A 20,729-nucleotide genomic window follows, 5' to 3' on the forward strand; every position below is an offset into this window, starting at 1 on the left:
GTGGAGCTGGACTCGGTCAACATGACGGCGCGTCTCACCAACGAGCGTGCACAGTCAGTGCTGCACTGCCTGAACTCGTTCTCGAAGAAAACAGCAGTTCCACTGAAACAATTTCAGAGGCTCCTGGGGCATATGGCATCCGCAGCTGCGATCACGCCGCTTGGATTGCTTCATATGAGACCGCTTCAGCACTGGCTTCACAGCCGAGTCCCGAGGTGGGCATAGCGCCATGGCTCACTCAGTGTGGTCATCACACCGAGTTGTCACTGCACATTCAGCCCGTGGTCGGACCTTGCTTTTCTACGGGCCGGAGTGCCCCTAGTACAAGTGTCCAGGCATGTTGTTGTCACAACAGATGCCTCCACCACCGGCTGGGGTGCCATATGCAGTGGTCAGGCGGCGTTGGGCTCCTGGACAAGCATGTACTGGTCCGGACGGACAACACGTCGACCGTAGCGTACATCAACCATCAGGATGGTCTACGCTCCCATCGCATGTCGCAACTTGCCCGCCATCTCCTCCTTTGGAGTCAGCGCCGACTCAGGTCCCTGTGCGGCATTTACATCCCGGGCGAGCTCAATCGTGCGGCTGATGCACTCTCACGACAGCTCACGCTCCCGGGAGAATGGAGACTCCACCCCCAGGTGGTCCAGCTGATCTGGAGCTGGTTCGGGGATGCACAGGTAGACCTGTTTGCCTCCCAGGAATCCACTCAGTGCCAGTTGTTTTACTCCCTGACTGAGGGGACCCTCGGCACGGATGCACTGGCACACAGCTGGCCCCGGGCCTACACAAATATGCATTTCCCCCAGTGAGCCTTCTCGCACAGACACTGTGCAAGGTCAGGGAGGATGAGGAGCAGGTCTTGCTAGTTGCGCCATACTGGCCCAACCGGACCTGGTTCCCAGAACTAATGATCCTCGCGACAGCCCATCCCTGGCACATCCCTCTGAGGAAGGACCTCCTTTCTCAGGGGCAGGGCACCATATGGCACCCACGTCCCGACCTCTGGAACCTACACGTGTGGTCTCTGGACGGGACGCAGAAGACTTAAGTGGCCTACCGCCCGCGGTGGTTGACACTATCACTTCGGCTAGAGCCCCCTCTACGAGGCGCGCTTATGCCATGAAGTGGAGTCTGTTCGCTGAGTGGTGTTCTTCCCGCAGGAAAGACCCCCGGAAATGCTCGGTCAGTGCCGTGCTTTCCTTCCTTCAAGTTGGCTTGGAGAGGAGGCTGTCCCCCTCCACCTTGAAGGTCTATGTGGCCGCCATTGCAGCACATCACGATGTGGTCGATGGCAGGTCGCTAGGAAAGCACGACCTGATCATCAGGTTCTTCAGAGGCACCAGGAGGTTAAACCCTCCTAGGCCTCACCTCGTTCCCTCTTAGGACCTCTCTGTCGCTCTGACGGGCCTACAGAGAGCTCCCTTCGAGCCCCCTGAGTCAGTCGAGCTGAAACATCTGTCTTTGAAGACAGTTCTCCTGACTGCGCTCGCCTTCTTTAAGAGGATTGGGGACCTGCAAGCATTTTCGGTCAGCGAATCGTGCCTGGAATTCGGGTCGGCCTACTCTCACGTTATCTTGAGACCCCGGCTTGGATATGTGCCCAAAGTTCCCACCACTCCCTTTCGGGACCAGGTGGTGAACTTGCAAGCACTGCCCCTGGAGGAGGCAGACCCAGCCCTAGCGTTGCTGTGTCCCATTCGTGCCCTGCGCGTTTACGTGGACCCTTTTCCCACTCCTCAGTTCAGTTCCCCACATGGTGAACTATGTGGAGTTCCTCCTGCATCCTGCGGCAGCCAGACGAGCCGGAGGCATCCAGCGCCAGGTCCAGTACTCGTGTGCATGCCCGATGGGAAATTGCATTTGGGCACGCCACAGCTTGCCAGCATCTGCTTCCCTAACACTCGTAACGTGGCTCAGTTGCTATGGCGCTTTCCATTGGACACCATTACGTCAGTATCGACATAACGTCGAACGTGACTGACTGAATGGGAACGTCTAGGTTACTATTGTAACCCTCGTTCCCTGAAGGAGGGAACGGAGACGTTACGTTCCCTTGCCATAGCCCTGAGTCACCGCTGAGCGGCCAGGACCTATCTCGGCTCCTCAGCAAAATATGAATGGAAGTGAGTATGCCGGTCCTATTTATACCCGGATGCCGGGGGTGTGGCCCGGCATGTAAATCTCACTGTCCAATTCCCATTGGCTTGTTTTGTACCTTTTGGAGGTGATTGGGCTCCCAGGCAAGACCCCATTACGTCAGTATCAACATAACGTCTCCATTCCCTCCTTCAGGGAATGGGGGTCGCAATAGTAACCTAGACGTTTCACCTCTCTGCAGCACCACTACTGCCATCTGCTGGGCAATAATGATATGCAGTTAAAAGACATAACTGAAAATAACCTAATTATTAGATAAAACTAAAAATCTCTTAACTCTGCTTTTAGGTTAATTTTAAGTAGGTTACATCATGTTATGAAAAGAGGAACCTGATGCAGGAAAGTCATAAACAAGTTTTGTGTCTGTAGATGAATAGAGTGGGGGCTTTTAAAAGGGACAAGAAGTAGTTTGCATAGACTGCCCTCTAAAGGTACATTTACATTTTCTGTGCCCTTATTAACCTAGCCATGCCTTTTAACGTATTGTTTGTTTGTTTGTTTGTTTGTTTTTATTTACTAGTTCAGAGACACAGTAGCTAATTATGATTTTTTTTTCAAAAATGTTTGTATAGCTAAAGCGTATTTGCTTCTATCATCATTGAATGATCATTGATTCTGCACTATTTAGAAAACCTGTTCAAAAGATCATTCAAAGATATTAATTTAACATACCAGTTCTAAAAGATTATATACTGTATATGATACTGTCTGAACTTTATTACAGCAGTAGTACAGTAGTACTTTGTTCTGTAATTTATTCATGATGTGTTATTTGGTATTGTGTCAATGTTTCAGAGATGCAACCAGACCACCAAATCTGGCCTGGGATTGGTGGTAACAATCTACGGTGTCAGTTGTTTTTGGGCACAAGGAGTACATTTCAAGAGGTTCTGGTTCCTGCCTTGTAGGCTGTATTTACAGCTTATCAGGATGTATTTAAAGGATGTATTTATGTATTAGTAGAGTTAATTAAGTTATTTGGTAGGAGGGTTATTAGAAAAAAAAATAATCTAGTCCATTATTAATATAAGAGAATGTAGGCTAGACTGAACAGATCTACTTCATACTGAGACATGCTGTGGGAAACAGACGAGTCAGTATGATTCGAAATAAAGAATCATTTTAATAGCAGCATGTTTTTTTTGTTTTTGTTTTTTGTATTTAACCTGGAGACACAACTACTGACTGTTCAGATTGTGTGAGCACAACCTGAGAGTCAATACCTGTGGATAAACATAAAATGTACAAATAATTAGTATTATGTATTTATTTACACTACTTACAAGACACAGCGGCAAGAGATATGGAGTGAACATGATTTATGTCAAGGCTGAACTGGTGATGAGTCCTCCACTCAACAGTGTAGTTGTTTAAATATGGAACGGACATCAGATCATTTGCATTGAAACCCTGAATTAGCAAAACTAGATCTTGAGGCCATTGAGGTTAATTTCAGGGACAATAGTTCCACATCTTAATACAGATATAATATTGTCCTTCTGCGACATTAATAAATGCGATTATTTTTCAAAGAAGGCATGAGTATACAACCTCATCTGAGTTCCATTAAATACAGATGTGATGTTGTGTTACATTCATGTGAAAGTGAATAAAGGACTGTAGCAAAGTTGTAGAGCACAAATAGTGGATCAGACTCCTAATTCTGTTGCTTTTATATGAAAATAAATATGATGAACAAGACACCCAAAGTAGGCTACTGACTCAGACTCAGTCAGTGACACCAACAGACTGAAAAATGAGCAATTCAACATTAGCATTTACAACAGTACACATTAATACGTCTGATTGTCAACAGGTTTTCAGGAGCTCTTCTTACATTCTGTGAGAGCAAACATGAAGATAAAACCCAGTTTAGACACAATATCCATTGCCATGTTTTTTTTTTTTTTTTCCTCAACATTTTGTTCTTTAAAAATATATATCCTTACATCTTTGTGAAAAGAAAAGATTATATATGAGAGATTTCCAGGTTGTTCTATTTAGTTTACACCAGTTACCAAAAAAAAAAAAAAAAAAAAAAAAAACAAGACAAGACAAGACAAATAAAATCACTTTGTCTGCAGGAATTTAATATGCTTATAATGCTTGTTGTTCATTAAGAAAGACCTCCATAAAGAAGTTTGTTTGTATAGCTAAAGCGTATTTGCTTCTATCATCATTGAATGATCATTGATTCTGCACTATTTAGAAAACCTGTTCAAAAGATCATTCAAAGATATTAATTTAACATACCAGTTCTAAAAGATTATATACTGTATATGATACTGTCTGAACTTTATTACAGCAGTAGTACAGTAGTACTTTGTTCTGTAATTTATTCATGGTGTGTTATTTGGTATTGTGTCAATGTTTCAGAGATGCAACCAGACCACCAAATCTGGCCTGGGATTGGTGGTAACAAGCTACGGTGTCAGTTGTTTTTGGGCACAAGGAGTACATTTCAAGAGGTTCTGGTTCCTGCCTTGTAGGCTGTATTTACAGCTTATCAGGATGTATTTAAAGGATGTATTTATGTATTAGTAGAGTTAATTAAGTTATTTGGTAGGAGGGTTATTAGAAAAAAAAATAATCCAGTCCATTATTAATATAAGAGAATGTAGGCTAGACTGAACAGATCTACTTCATACTGAGACATGCTGTGGGAAACAGACGAGTCAGTATGATTCGAAATAAAGAATCATTTTAATAGCAGCATGTTTTTTTTTTTTGTTTTTTGTATTTAACCTGGAGACACAACTACTGACTGTTCAGACTGTGTGAGCACAACCTGAGAGTCAATACCTGTGGATAAACATAAAATGTACAAATAATTAGTATTATGTATTTATTTACACTACTTACAAGACACAGCGGCAAGAGATATGGAGTGAACATGATTTATGTCAAGGCTGAACTGGTGATGAGTCCTCCACTCAACAGTGTAGTTGTTTAAATATGGAACGGACATCAGATCATTTGCATTGAAACCCTGAATTAGCAAAACTAGATCTTGAGGCCATTGAGGTTAATTTCAGGGACAATAGTTCTACATCTTAATACGGATATAATATTGTCCTTCTGCGACATTAATAAATGCGATTATTTTTCAAAGAAGGCATGAGTATACAACCTCATGAGTTCCATTAAATACAGATGTGATGTTGTGTTACATTCATGTGAAAGTGAATAAAGGACTGTAGCAAAGTTGTAGAGCACAAATAGTGGATCAGACTCCTAATTCTGTTGCTTTTATATGAAAATAAATATGATGAACAAGACACCCAAAGTAGGCTACTGACTCAGACTCAGTCAGTGACACCAACAGACTGAAAAATGAGCAATTCAACATTAGCATTTACAACAGTACACATTAATACGTCTGATTGTCAACAGGTTTTCAGGAGCTCTTCTTACATTCTGTGAGAGCAAACATGAAGATAAAACCCAGTTTAGACACAATATCCATTGCCATGTTTTTTTTTTTTTTTTCTCAACATTTTGTTCTTTAAAAATATATATCCTTACAACTTTGTGAAAAGAAAAGATTATATATGAGAGATTTCCAGGTTGTTCTATTTAGTTTACACCAGTTACCAAAAAAAAAAAAAAAAAAAAAAAAAAAAAACAAGACAAGACAAGACAAATAAAATCACTTTGTCTGCAGGAATTTAATATGCTTATAATGCTTGTTGTTCATTAAGAAAGACCTCCATAAAGAAGTATGTTACGGATTTAAAACCATATTTTAATCAAGAAAAAAAAAAAATTAAAGTAACTTCTTGTATTTTAGGGAAAAGTGCTCTTGGGCCGTCAGAGATCACATGAATAGTTTTTGTTCAGCCCTGCAGCTTTTTGTGTAACTGTGAATCTCTCGCACAGTAATAAACAGCTGTGTCTTCAGTCTTCAGGCTTTTCACCTCTAAATACAGCATGTTTTTGCTGGTGTCTTTTGTGATTGAGAACTGGCCTTGTAGAGACTGAGCAAAAATAGTGCCAGTGCCACCGTCAATACGGCCGATCCACTCCAGTCCTCTCCCTGGTTTCTGACGGATCCAGTGCATGTAGTAGCTGCTCATTGAGATTCCAGACACACTGCAGGACAGAGTGACTGATTCTCCTGGTCTTTTCACCACAGAATCTGAAGAGGTCAGAGACTGACCACTAACGGCTGAAAAAACAGAAAATTAATGTTAGATGGATTAGAGAGCAATGAAATAACAATAACAATCTACTACAAATGGGAGTTTCTCACATGCACTAATAATCATCAGTAGGAGTCCATACAGCAGCATCTCCATTACAACAGAAAAACTGTCAAACTAAAAGGCAGTAAAACAGTTATAGGTTATACTGCAGCTGTTTTAGTCACTGGACACATGCACTGACTGAAAGTTCAGCTTATAACACAATCTTTCAGGAGTCTGGAAGACATTGACCCTTCCCACAAAATAATTTGCATCTTTGGAGGTTTGCAGACCTGTAGTTTAAAGCAGTAATCTGAATATCTGAATGTTTTATAGTAGACAAGGGGGAAAAAAATCTTAACTTGTATTTGATAAATGATAAATATTTGATATTGACCCACATCCTGTCATTTTCAACAATCCAGTTTCTAGCTCAGAAAGGATTTTTATTTATTGCTTTGTCTCCTTTCTAATGAATGTCATTGGTATCAGTGTCAGAGAGGCTCTTAGACACTCTTTTTTATTATTTGAATAATATGAATTTTGAATAATAAATGCACTTAACAGATTTTATTATATTTTCTCTGTGTATTGAGCAAGAAAATGAAGACAAACTACTTAGGACTGTTTATTGCACCAAAAGTAATTTGAACAAAATCCTTAATATACAGTTATGGAGTTATGGTTACAAGTTTACATAGGCCTATACCTTGCACAATCTTAAAAAAAAAAAAAAAAAAGTAATAATTAAAAAAAAAAGAGGGATCATAATTTATATAGTGCTGCTCTGGTGCAGCTATTTCACATAGCAGACGTTTACATATAGTCCACAAGTCAGAATAATTATTGGATTTACACAAAAATCACCCAGTTCAAAAGTTGAAACTTTTTATTCTTAATGACCAATTAATGTGCAGGACCTGGAAGATTTTTCTGAAAAACAATAGGCAGTTTAACTGCTCAAGACAAACATGGGACTCGTGAACAATTATCACAAAACAACAACAACAGCAACAAAAACAAAAACAACAACAATTCATCCAGGAAATAACAAGCAGTATTAAGAATCAAGCATATATGTAAACTTTTGAATGTGGTCATTTTTATACATTTTTATAAACATATTATAAAGTTGTTATTGTAAATGTAAATGTAAATGTAAAATGTGAATGTTGTCCTGTGGATTGTAAACATCTGTTAGGTGAAATAGCTTCAACATGTCAGTAACTATAAATATAACATTTTAATGATCCCTTTTATTTTTTTAATTATTAGTATTTTGCTGATTCTGCAAGATGGATGTAAACTCAATAGCCTATATCAACTGTACATGCAGGCTACTTGGAATACAACAAAGATTGTAATATGCTGATAAAGTATTTTTTATTTATTTACATTATTTTTCCTGGCTTGGGAATCAATATTCTCTGATATTTCTTCCATTATTGTGCATCAATGTGGTTTGAGTGCATCTGACTAGAGATTAGAGTGTGATTGTGATTATTATTTGCTTAGTCAGTCAGTGGCTGTCCTGAGAAGCGATCACAAACGAGGTGATTGGAAGCTTCAGAAAACTGCTCAGAAATAATTCCAGTTAGAGTTACAACACAGGGCTGGAGCAATCCCATAAAGAACAAGAAACAGTGCTGAGCTAATGTGTCTGCGAGGGAGAGTTCAGAGGCACGCTAGAGAAATATGCCACACAATATAACTAATTTTAGAACCGGCCAAGCTGTTTGTGGTTCCACATGTATCTGGATTTGCAGCTTTTCAGGATGTATTTAAAGGATGCTGGAGTTACAGTTTTTTTTTTTTTTTTTTTTTTTTTTTTGTTAAAATAAGCTCCATCTTGACAGCATGTATTAGAGGTAATGAAGTTTAAAGGTTATTAGAAAAAAAGAATCCAGTCCATGATTAATATTAAAGAATGTAGTCTAGACTGAACAGATCTACTTCATATACTGAGACATACTTTGGGAAACAGACTAGTTAGTATAGATTTACTGAGTTGAGCAAATATGATTTGAAATAAGGAATTATTTTAATAATAACAGGTTTTTGTATTTAATGTATGTACATTCAAAACACTGACTGGCCTTATGTTACTTCAGAGGCTCTTCCCTTTCTTCAGCTTGTAAATAAACCATGTCCACTTCGTTTCTCATGATGAGTTTTTGAACAGCTGCCTGTATTAGTGTTTCCACAGTGTATCTGTTGCACAGTAATACACCGCAGTGTCTTCAGTCTTCAGCTGATTCATGTGCAGATAGAAATTAGAGCTGTCCTTAGATGCTGTGAACCTGCCCTGCACTGACTGAGCTGAGCTCTTATAAGAATCTGAATAATAATAAATAATCCATTCAAGTCCTTTTCCAGGTGCCTGACGGATCCAATGCATGTAAGCGCTACTAAGAGTGAATCCACTGCAGGCACAGGTCAGTTTGTGGGAACCACCTGGAGACACAACTACTGACTGTTCAGACTGTGTGAGCACAATCTGAGAGTCAATACCTGTGGATAAACATAAAATGTACAAGTAATTAGGATCATATATTTATTTACACACACACACACACACACACACACACAAAAAGAGTTTATTTTGTCCAGGGAATATACTTACAAGACACAGTGGCCAGCAACAGCAACAGATATGAAGTGAACATGATTTATATCAAGGCTGAACTGGTGATGAGTCCTCCACTCAACAGTGTAGTTGTTTAAATATGGAACGGACATCAGATCATTTGCATTGAAACCCTGAATTCGCAAAAACTGTGGAGTCTGTGGATCTTGAGTCCATTGAGGTTCATTTCAGGGACAATAGTACCACCTCTTGATGTAACAGTTTTTTATTTTGTTACAGTGGGCAGGTGCGTGTAACTTCTGAGTTTCTTCAAACAGATCAACAGTGATGTGTTCTGGTGAGAGTGGGTACAGGACTGTGTTTTAGTAATGGCAGAGTCATATTACTACAGCTGTGTCTTTAGCCTCTGCAATGTTATTTTGTTAAGACAGACTCTAGAGACCTTATTAGCTGTTTTAATGTTAAAAACATCACCAAGCAACAGAATAACAAGCTTTATTGAAATGTTCATAAGCTTTATTGAAATGGCAGTTTTTGTGCACAGCGCTGCAGTCATTTCAGTCACTGTGTCTCTCGGGCACAATAATATACAGCAGTGTCTTCATTCTTCAGGCTGTTCATCTGCAGATACACCTGCTTCCTACTGTTGTCTCTGGAGATGGTGAACCGTCCTTGGACAGACTGGGAGTAATAAATATACTGGCTATCATATCTGATCAATGCCAGCCATTCCAGCTCTTTTCCAGACTTCTGTCTGATCCAAGCCATCCAATAGCCATCAAAGTTAAAACCAGAAGCAGTACATGTCAGTTTATGGGATTCTCCAGGCTTGATGACTACAGCTTCAGACTCAGTCAGTGTCTGACACCAACAATCTGCAAAATAAAACATGATAAGTATGTGTAAATTCAGATAAAAAATAAACCATTATATTCTGAGCAGTAAAGACTGGAATCATACATTGAAAAGCCAGTAACAGTACTGTAAATCCCAAAACTTTACGCTCCATATTGTTGTACTGAATTATTGAGCTGCACACTGATAAAGAACTGATTATGAAGGTTCAAGAGGAAGATGAATTTGCATAACCCACTTAAATATTCAGTTAGGGATGTATTATATTTAAACAGGGGCATCATATTACTGAATCAGATATATGCATTTTATGGATCTATACAAGACATAGAAAGTAATGTACTCAAATTATTGTATATTGAACTCTAATATTTATTTATTTAGTTGTTTGATGTGTATCTGATGTGTATTATTTAAAATATATAATTCATAATTATAAATAAATGATTTTACTTAAATAAAACAATTTTTTCCACAGTTTGTTGTCAATAGTAAATATACAGATTCATTAGAGTGTTTAATGATTAAGGTCGTATCATGGTATTCAATGTCCAAACTAGTCATGCATGTTCAGTGTTTGTGCACATGTTGTTTTTGCACAAGCTTTAAAGTGGAATTCATCACAGTGCCTGTATACCGAACACAATAATACACAGCCGTGTCCTCAAATTGCAGATTTTGTCCTTTAAGATATACTGTGCTTGTAGATGTGTCTCTGGAGATGGTGAACTTATTTTTCAGTGAATCCTTGTAGTCTGTGCTACCACCAGCATGGATCATGCCAATGAACTCGAGGATCTTCCCCTGAGCTTGTCTAATCCAGGAAGGTGCCTTGGAGCCATCACTGAGAGCATAACCTGATACTGTACAGGAAATGGTAAAATATTCTCCAGGTTTTACTGAAAGTGAGCTTGGTTGGTTGTGTTCTACAGTGCTGCACACATCTGCAAATTAAGCACAAAAATATGTTCATTTTGAAAAGGAACTTTTGGTTATTATGGTTGTATCAATGGTGAACAGTTTAATACTGCTCAAAAAACCTTAAAGAATTGTACTCATAAGGCATGACAGACATCATTAGGAGTACAGACGGATAAAACATGATTTTATGAGTGGTTCTTCTTCTTCTCTACTTCGTGGGAACACAAGAAATATACAGAGCTAAGGATGGGCTGGGTATATAAATATTGGAGAATTTGCATATTGGTACAGTTCCCCCGCATGTGTACAGGGTGAATATTAAAGGGATAGTTCACCAAAAAAATGAAGATTTTGACATCATTTACTCACTCTCATGCCGTCCCATATGACTTCTGTGGAACTGAAAAGGTGGCTGCTTTTTCCATACAAAGAAAATAAAAAGACTATGTCTCCAAAATGACAAAATAAATAGCATTAAATTTATCATTAATGTAGTCACAATGAAACAAAACCATATAGGTTTGGAAAGAGACTGCATTTCACTGTTCTATAAAGTTAAATGTAATGACACAATGTTTTGCTTTTAGTCATATTTTTGGTGAATTATTCCTTTAATGTGAAACGATCTGATTTTAAATGTATCTTATGGGAGTTACTAGTTTTTAGTTTTTATTCATCTGTTGAGAGCTCCATCATTAAGAAGAATTCCAGACAACTGCTGAAATTTAGAGACTGCTGTTTTTAAACTGACTTCAACACTTTTTTAAGGATAAGAGAGAGTTAGAGAGAAAGATGGTATCAGAGTAATGTATTAATTTGAAAATAAATCATTAAGTCACTGTACAAATGAACAGATAAATTAAAATACATAAAAAAAACAAACAAAAAAAAAAAACAATAAATTAAAATACAGTCTGGCCCGTCATTTCCATTCTTCGCCCCTCCCCTTCAGGGTTTTTGAAAGCTGAATGAAAACAAAGTAAATCTTGCACAGTAATACACCGCAGTGTCTTCAGTCTTCAGCTGATTCATGTGCAGAAAGAAATTAGAGCTGTCCTTAGATGCTGTGAACCTGCCCTGCACTGACTGAGCTGAGCCTGAGCCTGTTTGCTGTAGGTGTGCTCAAACAAAAATTACTCCAATTATTCATTTTTTTCGTATAATGGGGAAGGGTACCCTCTTCTGTCCTCTGAATGATTCTTAAAATTTTGCTTATTGCATATTAGCTTGTTTGCTTATTGCACACAAGGATATTACATGCAATTTAACACTTAAAGATAAGTGATTTACACACGCTAATACCTCACCTGACCTGTGCAAGATATTTGTCTGTCTATCTATCTATCTATCTATCTATCTATCTATCTATCTATCTATTAACCTATCTTTGGCATACAAACTTTGGTATTTTGTCATAAGCTATACTAAAAGTCTGAAGGGTCTAATATTATGTCAACAAATAAACTTTTTTATTGAAAATGTCTTCATTGAAGAGAGGTTCTTGTGCAGGTCCTGTGGCAGTTTGTGGTACAGTGTATCACGAGCACAATAATACACAGCTGTGTCTTCAGTGTTGAAGTTTTGTCCTGTTAAAATGACTGCGTTGCTGGAGGATTCAGATGAGAAACTGATCTTATTTTTCAGTGAATCTTTGACACCATTGCTACTGGAAGTGTAGAACCAGCCAATCCATTCCATCGGTTTTCCACTTGAATGTCTGATCCAGTTTGTATAGCCACCGCCTGAAGCTGAATATCCAGTGATCTTACAGGCGATGGTAAATGTTTCTCCTGGTTTTACTACCATGACAGGAGGCTGTTCAGCTCAATACAGAAAAGACCTACAATCATTAAAGCATTTTTAGTAATACAAATTTAGTTTATTAGTTTTATTAGTTATTTATTATTAGTTTATTAGTTTTTTTTTTGTTTTACTCACAGGGTGCAGTTGCCAAAACCAGCAGTATGGAAATGCAGTCCATGATTCTGGTTGTATTTTCACTGCACTGTGGCTCTGTAAAACACTAAGAGCCTTTATTATGTCTGTGTGCTCCTGTTTACATGAGAGAAGGGTGGAGATTTGCATTATGTAAAATGTATCTGTCAGTAGTTCATATGATAATTATTAACAATGATGCAAATTTAGTTGCTTGACATTGTGTTATTGATTTATAAAATAAAGTCTCAAAGAGAAACAAGATACACGTTTATTCATATTTATAGTGTAAATATCTTGATACTACTGACACATTTTATCCAAAGAAAACATCAAATGCACAATATTTTACTTTCATTTTTAGTTTGTTTGTACTTGTATACAGCAGTTCAATAATAAGTTAATACTGAGTAATTTACAGTTTAGACAAAATTTATGGTAACACTTTAGAATACTGATCCTTCATTAATGAATAACTACACAGGGACAAATGAGTAATGCATTATTAACACTCTAGTAACTACTATTAACTAACAAGAAACTCTGATTAATGAATTAGTAAGTAATAGTGCTCATTTGAAGGTGGTAGTTCACTATTAGCTAATCAGTAACTACGTTTTTTTTTTTTTTTATTTTTTTTTATACTGCCCAGAGAACTACTAAGAACTACTATATACCAACCCGTTCTCACTCCCGAGGCGTCAAAAATTGAAGCATGGTCGAGCGCCCCCAGCGTCGCTTGGGATTCGCCAAAGTTGCCCCTCGGCGTCACTCTATGGATGAACTGGGAACTCCATTTGCTTTCAATAGGAAACCTCTTTTGCTTTTCATTGCTTTCTAAATTAAAGCACCTTACTAAACTAGGGTGATTAAACACTGTCACGTGACGTGCAATAGACCTTCAATCAATTAATCATATTCAGGTTCAAAGTAGTACAAGTGTAGTTTCAAAATGGTATTTGTAGTAGAAGCACAGTAAAAACAACACTTACCATGCTTTTACCACAGTATTGGTAGTTTTAATGTGGTATTTGTTGTCAATACAGAGTAACCACAACACTTACCATGCTTTTAATGCCTAATAATGTAAAATCCAAAAATTTTAAGGTCAATCAGTACTTTTTTCCTATATATAATCCTATATATTATAAATAATGATATTTTCTATTCTCTTGTTTCAGCTGAAAAGACCAAAAGGGCCTTTCGGAAATAAACGGAGGAGATAGAAAGCTGCAAAGGCAAATATATGTGCAATGGTATGTATGTGTTGATTTTAACCCTTTATCAAACATTTTATCAAGCATTTGTTAGAGCATAGTCTCAAAGTCTTAAATTAAAGTTAAAGTCAATTCCTGTACATATTTATCACCATATTTGTAAATCAGTTGTGCCCCTTCTTGGACAGTCGGATGTCACACACACTGTCAGAAAGTTTACATTAATTCCATTGAATTCTTCAAAAAGAATACAAATTGGGCCCAAAATGTTCCAATGATACATGATGTCTCTCCGTACCTCATAACCTACCTCTGTTTGCAAGAGTGGAAATGATCATTTGACTTGTCACATGACATCAGATATTCGATTATTTTGTCATAATCAGTTACACTGCTGATAATGTCCTGCTTGCATGTGAAACATGTTATTTTTTATTTTTTTTAATTATATGAATATAGCTTGCTATTAAAGACATACTTTTAATCATGGAAATGCCCACATATCAGTGAACTTATTACTTAAATGCATTTAACATTTAATTATGCAACACTCTTTACAGAAGCAAATCCTACAGTTATGTATAAACTCATAACATCATCAAGTCCTGTGCTGGGCACATTGGGCAACAAGTGTCCTCCAACATATCCAATCTGTGGCCACATTCTCCACATCTTCCCATGGGACACCGGCATTCTTCAGGTCTTCGTGAAACATCTGTCTCCACGTCTTCCTTGGTCTTCCCTGTCCCCTGCATTCTCCTGGTGGTGTCCACTTCATAACTGTGTTTGGGTGTTGTTGTTCAGGCATGCTTAGGATGTGTCCAGGGAGGTGCACCCTTCGCTCCGTCACAGTTTTTAAAAGGCTTCACGTGGACTCCTTCTTATGATCTCTTTGAAACATGCAGAACCAATATTGAAAATAGTAATTTATCTTTTTCCATATTGTTGCCTTTATCAAAGAAGCACCAGTGCTCATCAGGAGTTTTGGTAAAGGACATATTGCCATCCACTAGTTCTAGTCATGCAGCGACTTCATGAAGCGATAGTCAAATATATATTTCTGCATGTGTATATAGCAGGTGTTTGTCCAAACAATTGAAGATAGTGAGAATGTTCAGGAAAACCCTTTGAAAACAATCAATATTTATGTAATTCTGTTTGGTGCTGATAGAATATAACAGAAATGACACATTGACATACTGGACATTATTCTGTGAGTTTGTTACCTTTATTTAGATGGACTTAAAAATGTCTTGCATTTTGCTTCATTAAACCTTTTATTACAGTGGTCACTATAGCAAATGTCCACCTTAACTTCATCTATGGTTATGGTTATGGTATCATTATATCAATACCTGGATAATGTAAATGTAACACCCATGAATGTATTTTTTATAAGCTTTTTATTGCTGAAAATATTTAACATTTATGATATGCATTAACTATTTTAATTTGCCTTTCATTTAGTTACAGTAAAAGTGAACAATAATCACAAGGATATTGTATTATGGTATTGTATTGTTTCACTATAATAGATTGTAACTCTGTAACTGGATACATTTTTTTTTTTTCTCTCTCGTAATTAACTGATTTTTATACTGTTGTGCAGTAGTTTGGGTCCTATGTTTGTCTTTAAACAGTTTGACATTAAATATTGGAATATGATTACAAAATTGCAAAACTCTTCCAAATATATTTATGCATCAGTTTAACTACACAAAGGAGTCTTTCGTTTTAAAATGTGAGTTTTATTATATTTAATTAGATTAATTACATATTTACAGTTTTTTTCAACTGCTTACACACAAAATCTTTACTTGTCACACAATTTCTGAAACCTGACACTCAAACAGCAATACCACACACCACATCTGCAAAACCATACACTAATTCTCGGCCTTCGACTCAGTTTTCAATTTCATAAAACACTTTTTACAAAACACAACACACAATTCTCTATGTAACACACAAAAATCTAACAGGAAGTATCTTGATTTCCTTTTTCAAACACAACCAATCAAAATGCCACACTAATTCATCAGTGCCTCACACGAACTCCTCACATGTGCAAACACTCATTGCTTTACTTAACACCAACCAATCATGGCTTTAGAATAGGCCTATAAATAGGCCAAAGGTCAAGTTATAGATTTTGAACAACTTTTCTGTTGTTTACTTGCTTCCATATTCATCATTTCTAAACCCTATTGAGGATTTTTTTCTCCACATGGTTGCTGGAAAGTGCATGATCGTCATCCCTATGTCAACATAACACTTCTCCAGGCAATGGAAGAGGCATGTGGAGACACTGACACTGCCTCCATCCAACGTTGGATACGCAAGAGAGAACATAGCATGTGACGTGGATGAAGTATTGTGGCCGGACCCAGCCAGGTGGAGAGATGGAGCCTAGATACACCCAACCATCTCGCCCACCAACACACACACACACACACACACACACACACACACACACACACACACACACACACACACACACACACACACACACACACACACACACACACACACACACACACACACACGTTGGGTTTCCATGTTTTATGGGGACACTCCATAGGTGTAATGGTTTTTATACTGTATATTCTGTATATAAATGTCCCCACAAAGTCAAAATGCACTGGTATTACTATACTTGTGAAGACATTTGGTCCCCTACCAGGACACACATTCACACATTCCTTTGGAATATTCACCTTTTTCAAAAATTATGCTAGTTTTTTTTTTTTTTTTTTCAACTACACATGGTTGATGTATTATATTTTATTCTGTACTGTGCAATACTGTATTCACAACCACAAATGCTTACAGTAAAAAAAAAAAAAAAAAAAATAGTTTGGTTTCAATCTTGCTTTCCTGTTTACCATGAATTTTTCAACATCTCTGCCAATTACTTTCAATCTTGTACAGAAATGTACATAGCAGCTTATGAAAGAAGAGCTTTAGGTTTTGAATAACTGTGTGTATATGATATATCCAAAAATAGAATATTATGGTAAATGTGTTTGAAAAGACAAACGTTTGCTTTTGAGATGTATTTGTGATATTTTGAATGCAGTGCTTCATTTTGCAAGAGATGTGAGCCATTTTGGATTTTGTGTGTGCAATTCTTGGATTCGTGTGTAAAGTTTTGAAAAAAAGAGGCAAAGTTTTGAAAATGTGTGTAAGCAGTTGAAAAAAAACTGTAAGGAATCTTTCCCTTTAGCCGGAACCGAAGGAGAGCTGTCATCATTTACCATAAATGGACAGGTAAGTGTGACGCCTCTGTTCAGCTGGGTTGTCATTGGCTGTGACTTTATCGCAGAACTTGCTGTGATTGGACTTTTAACGCATATAAAACGGCGCTTTATCTTACAAAGTATGTTTTAGTGTGAATATTACGTTACTCATACATTAAGTTAACTATAAAGTGTTTCTATGTTGTGAGAAATTACTCCTATACCGAGATCCCAACCCTAACCCTAGCATCTCTGCACATTTCAATGAACTACAGTGCCATGTTTTGATATTTTACTGTGAGCACTTTTAAAAAACCTTTCCATACAGCTTTCCATTTATGTCTGAAAACTGTGCCCAACATTATTTAGTAAACATAGCATAAGCAGTTGTCCTGATGATTTTCTAACCAGACTTTGAGTTACAGCAATTTGAAATGTGCACTTTTTTTGCTCTTCCAGGGGCCATTACTGGCCCCTCGGGGGTGGAAGGGCAGTAAAATCTACACAGATGTATTCTCCTCATCATGGATAACAAACTTTGTTGAATCACATTAAAATATTGGAGTATTTGATCTTTTCCCCCCTTTTCTATTCTAACATCATGCTTGTATAGGTTTTGATGGGTGTTGTGAGACCATCTGATGAAATATGGAATTATTTGAACAAAATGTTGTAATACAATAATAATAATAATAATAATAATTGATTGAATAGTAGTTGATTATTTTTTTTGTATGAACACCAATAAATATAATGGATGAACCCACAACGACTTGCCATTATCCAATTTCCAGTGTTGGCAGTAAAAAAAAAAAAAAAAAAAAAAAAACCTATAAATGTACACTTCACTATTACACAAACATAAGGCACCATTCAGTAAAATAACAAAGAAACAGTGCCAAAATTTCATCTTCACCCCCTCTTCTTGCTCCTCACATGCCTGACATCAGTAATGTCCATGCTTTCATTTTTAATGCAGTATTAGATGTACCAGAATGATCAACATGGATCATCTTCTGTTCTGCTTGAAGTGTTTGTAGCAGCATAGCCCACTGCAGCCTCTTGAACTTCACATTCCTTCCCTTTATTTCTCTGGAAACTGGCATACTTGTCACAACATGAAAGTATATGCAACTTTTGGTGCATTGTTGTCCCAAATATCATTAACCGGATCAAAAATATTTATGTCCTAATTAGAAGAATCATGGTAATTAATTATATGTAGTTTTTTTAAATTATGAAATAAACTCATAAGAGCCTAGTAAAATTTTGTATTCACTGTACCAAACAACACATTCACACCATATTCACCATATTTTAATTACACAACACTTCATTGGAAGATACAGCATAACATTGAAAGTAGCATAAAGACAAATGAGATTGAAGATAAACAAAAATGTGTCTTCAAAAATACGTTAACGTCATATTAATCCATTCACAGCTGCTGAAGCCACACAAATGAGTGCCACAGAATCCCATCCAGTCAACTGTGATACAGAAAACAGATCTGATATTGTGTTTAAAATAAAGATTCATTATCACAGCTAAACTGGTTTCTTGCTCTTCCCTGTACATGTCTCTATCATGTTCATGTTCTTCTTCTAAACAGTTTGTTCAGTTGTACCCTACAGTACAACTGATGAACAGAAGATGTGATCACTGATGTGGTGTAGCTTTTTCTCAACCAGAGGAAGAAGTCTTAAATCCCATTGTCAGGTGTTCTCCAGTCCTGGTCTAAAAGTAAAACAAAAACACAAACAATTCAAATGAAGTAGTTTAATGGACAGCCAGGTAAACCTGAAGACTTTGGTCAAAATTTTCAGGTGTGTTTGATTATATATATATATATATATATTAAAAAAATGCAGCACAGACTGTAAGCTAAGCACTGAACAAAAACTGTTTTACTTATATCAACAGCAACCTGTTTTAAAAGATCTTTTAGAAAGGCATGCTCTTTTTGCCAGTGATTCTTGATTTCTTTCAAGACAACATACTCTTCTGTCACTTGTTTCAAGAGCATCATTTGGTCAAAAACCAAGTGATAACCTGTACAATGTAAAATTGTAATAATACAAACTTTATGGCAAGAATTAAGAATAGGCACAGGACTTAGCATATTCATGAAGCACCCATGGCCGTGCATAGTTTTTGCCTCTTGTATTCCTCTGTGGCTGCACATTAGTTTTTTCTCTCTAGAATCTTCTGTTAGTGACTTCTCTTGCTATCCGTCTTAAAACACAAATACAGTGTTTTTGGTCTGTGCAGTATAAGGCCTTGTTTCAAGCCAAAGAACTAACCAGATATTACACATAATTTAAAGAACATTTATTATTTCATTCCTATTATATGCCACAAATCATTATCTTCCAAAGCTTCCCAGAACTCCAGCATTTACAAAACAATGTAATGTGTTTTTGTTAACTAAATGTTTAGCACACGTCTGCTTTTATCTAAGAAAAACAGAAGGTGCCGTTTTTAAGAACTTAATAGTCCTTTGAGAGATCAACATCAAATTCTGTATTACATATTACAGCATTACCTCAACACAAGACATACCAATGGACTTGCGCACCTTTGGGCACGAGATGGTCATGTTCCTTCCTCACCCAAAACAAAGGACTTCAATGAGCTTGCTTTGATATAAGGACTGGTGTTCCTTCTCTGCACAAAAAAACAAAGTCTCTACTTACACTATGTGCAATTACTATTGTTCTTAAAACATACAAATTGAGACAGTTATAAATAAGTTAATTTACCATACAATTCAGGAGAGCATTTGATGAGTAAATACTGATTTAAATATCTAGAAACTTTACCTGGGAAGGGCTGATCACGGCAAGATTTGCAGCAACTCACTAGTAGCTCTTGTGAGGGTTGGCTCTTAAAAGAGTTGTTGAGTTTGATATTGTAGAGATCTTAAAAAGAAGTACTAAGTAATCTGCAAGTAATCCCGCAAGATAGAAAGGAAGGTAATTTTATTACATTACATTCAAGTTGTCAATTTATACATAACTGTAGGATTTCCTTCTGTAAAGAGTGTTGCGTAATTAAATGTTAAATGCATTTATGTAATAAGTGGGCATTTCCATGATTAAATGCTGGGCAACACTGGCACACATACACATGCACTCACACAGTGACTAACCTTGGTAATGGTCCACGCTCATTTCCCCTCCCACTGTTGCTGCTGTCGGCGGCACGGGTGCACACGCAGTCCCGATGGCACACGGACATGTTGAACATTATTTCTTTTACCACAGCCTGAGATTAAGTGAAGGTCTGACAATGAATATCTGTGGAGTAGAAACAAAATGAAGACACTGAAACATTTCCAGAATCTAAAGTAGACAACAGTAAATGAAATGTAATCCCACTGATGAATGGCATTATTTACTGACCATGTGTAAATAATATTAGTAAGAGTGAGTGAATTAATACTGTCATTGTCAATTGATTCTCCTTCTCAGTAATTGGATCTGTGCTGTCAGCGAATACAGACATCTTACAATTGCAGCTTAGGAAGGGAAAAAAACATCAGTTTTGCATGAACTCCTTCCACCTACATGTGCAAATTTTCTTGCCAATAAACAAGTGCAGAGGAATTTATAAAGATTTATTAAAA

At 37.2% G+C, this 20,729-nt stretch overlaps 1 long non-coding RNA gene across 1 annotated transcript in view; it reads right to left on the bottom strand.

Moving 5' to 3' along the window:
• Positions 1-8,561: 8,561 nt before the first annotated feature.
• Positions 8,562-20,729, bottom strand: part of LOC127509650 (uncharacterized) — a 31,205-nt gene continuing 19,037 nt past the window's right edge. Inside the window, exon 3 of the long non-coding RNA XR_007929335.1 lies at positions 8,562-8,801. This is a non-coding gene — a long non-coding RNA (uncharacterized LOC127509650). The remainder of the gene's footprint in view (positions 8,802-20,729) is intronic.

The sequence above is a fragment of the Ctenopharyngodon idella genome, chromosome 3 (genome assembly GCF_019924925.1).
Source record: "Ctenopharyngodon idella isolate HZGC_01 chromosome 3, HZGC01, whole genome shotgun sequence".
Classification (NCBI taxonomy): Eukaryota; Metazoa; Chordata; class Actinopteri; order Cypriniformes; family Xenocyprididae; genus Ctenopharyngodon; species Ctenopharyngodon idella.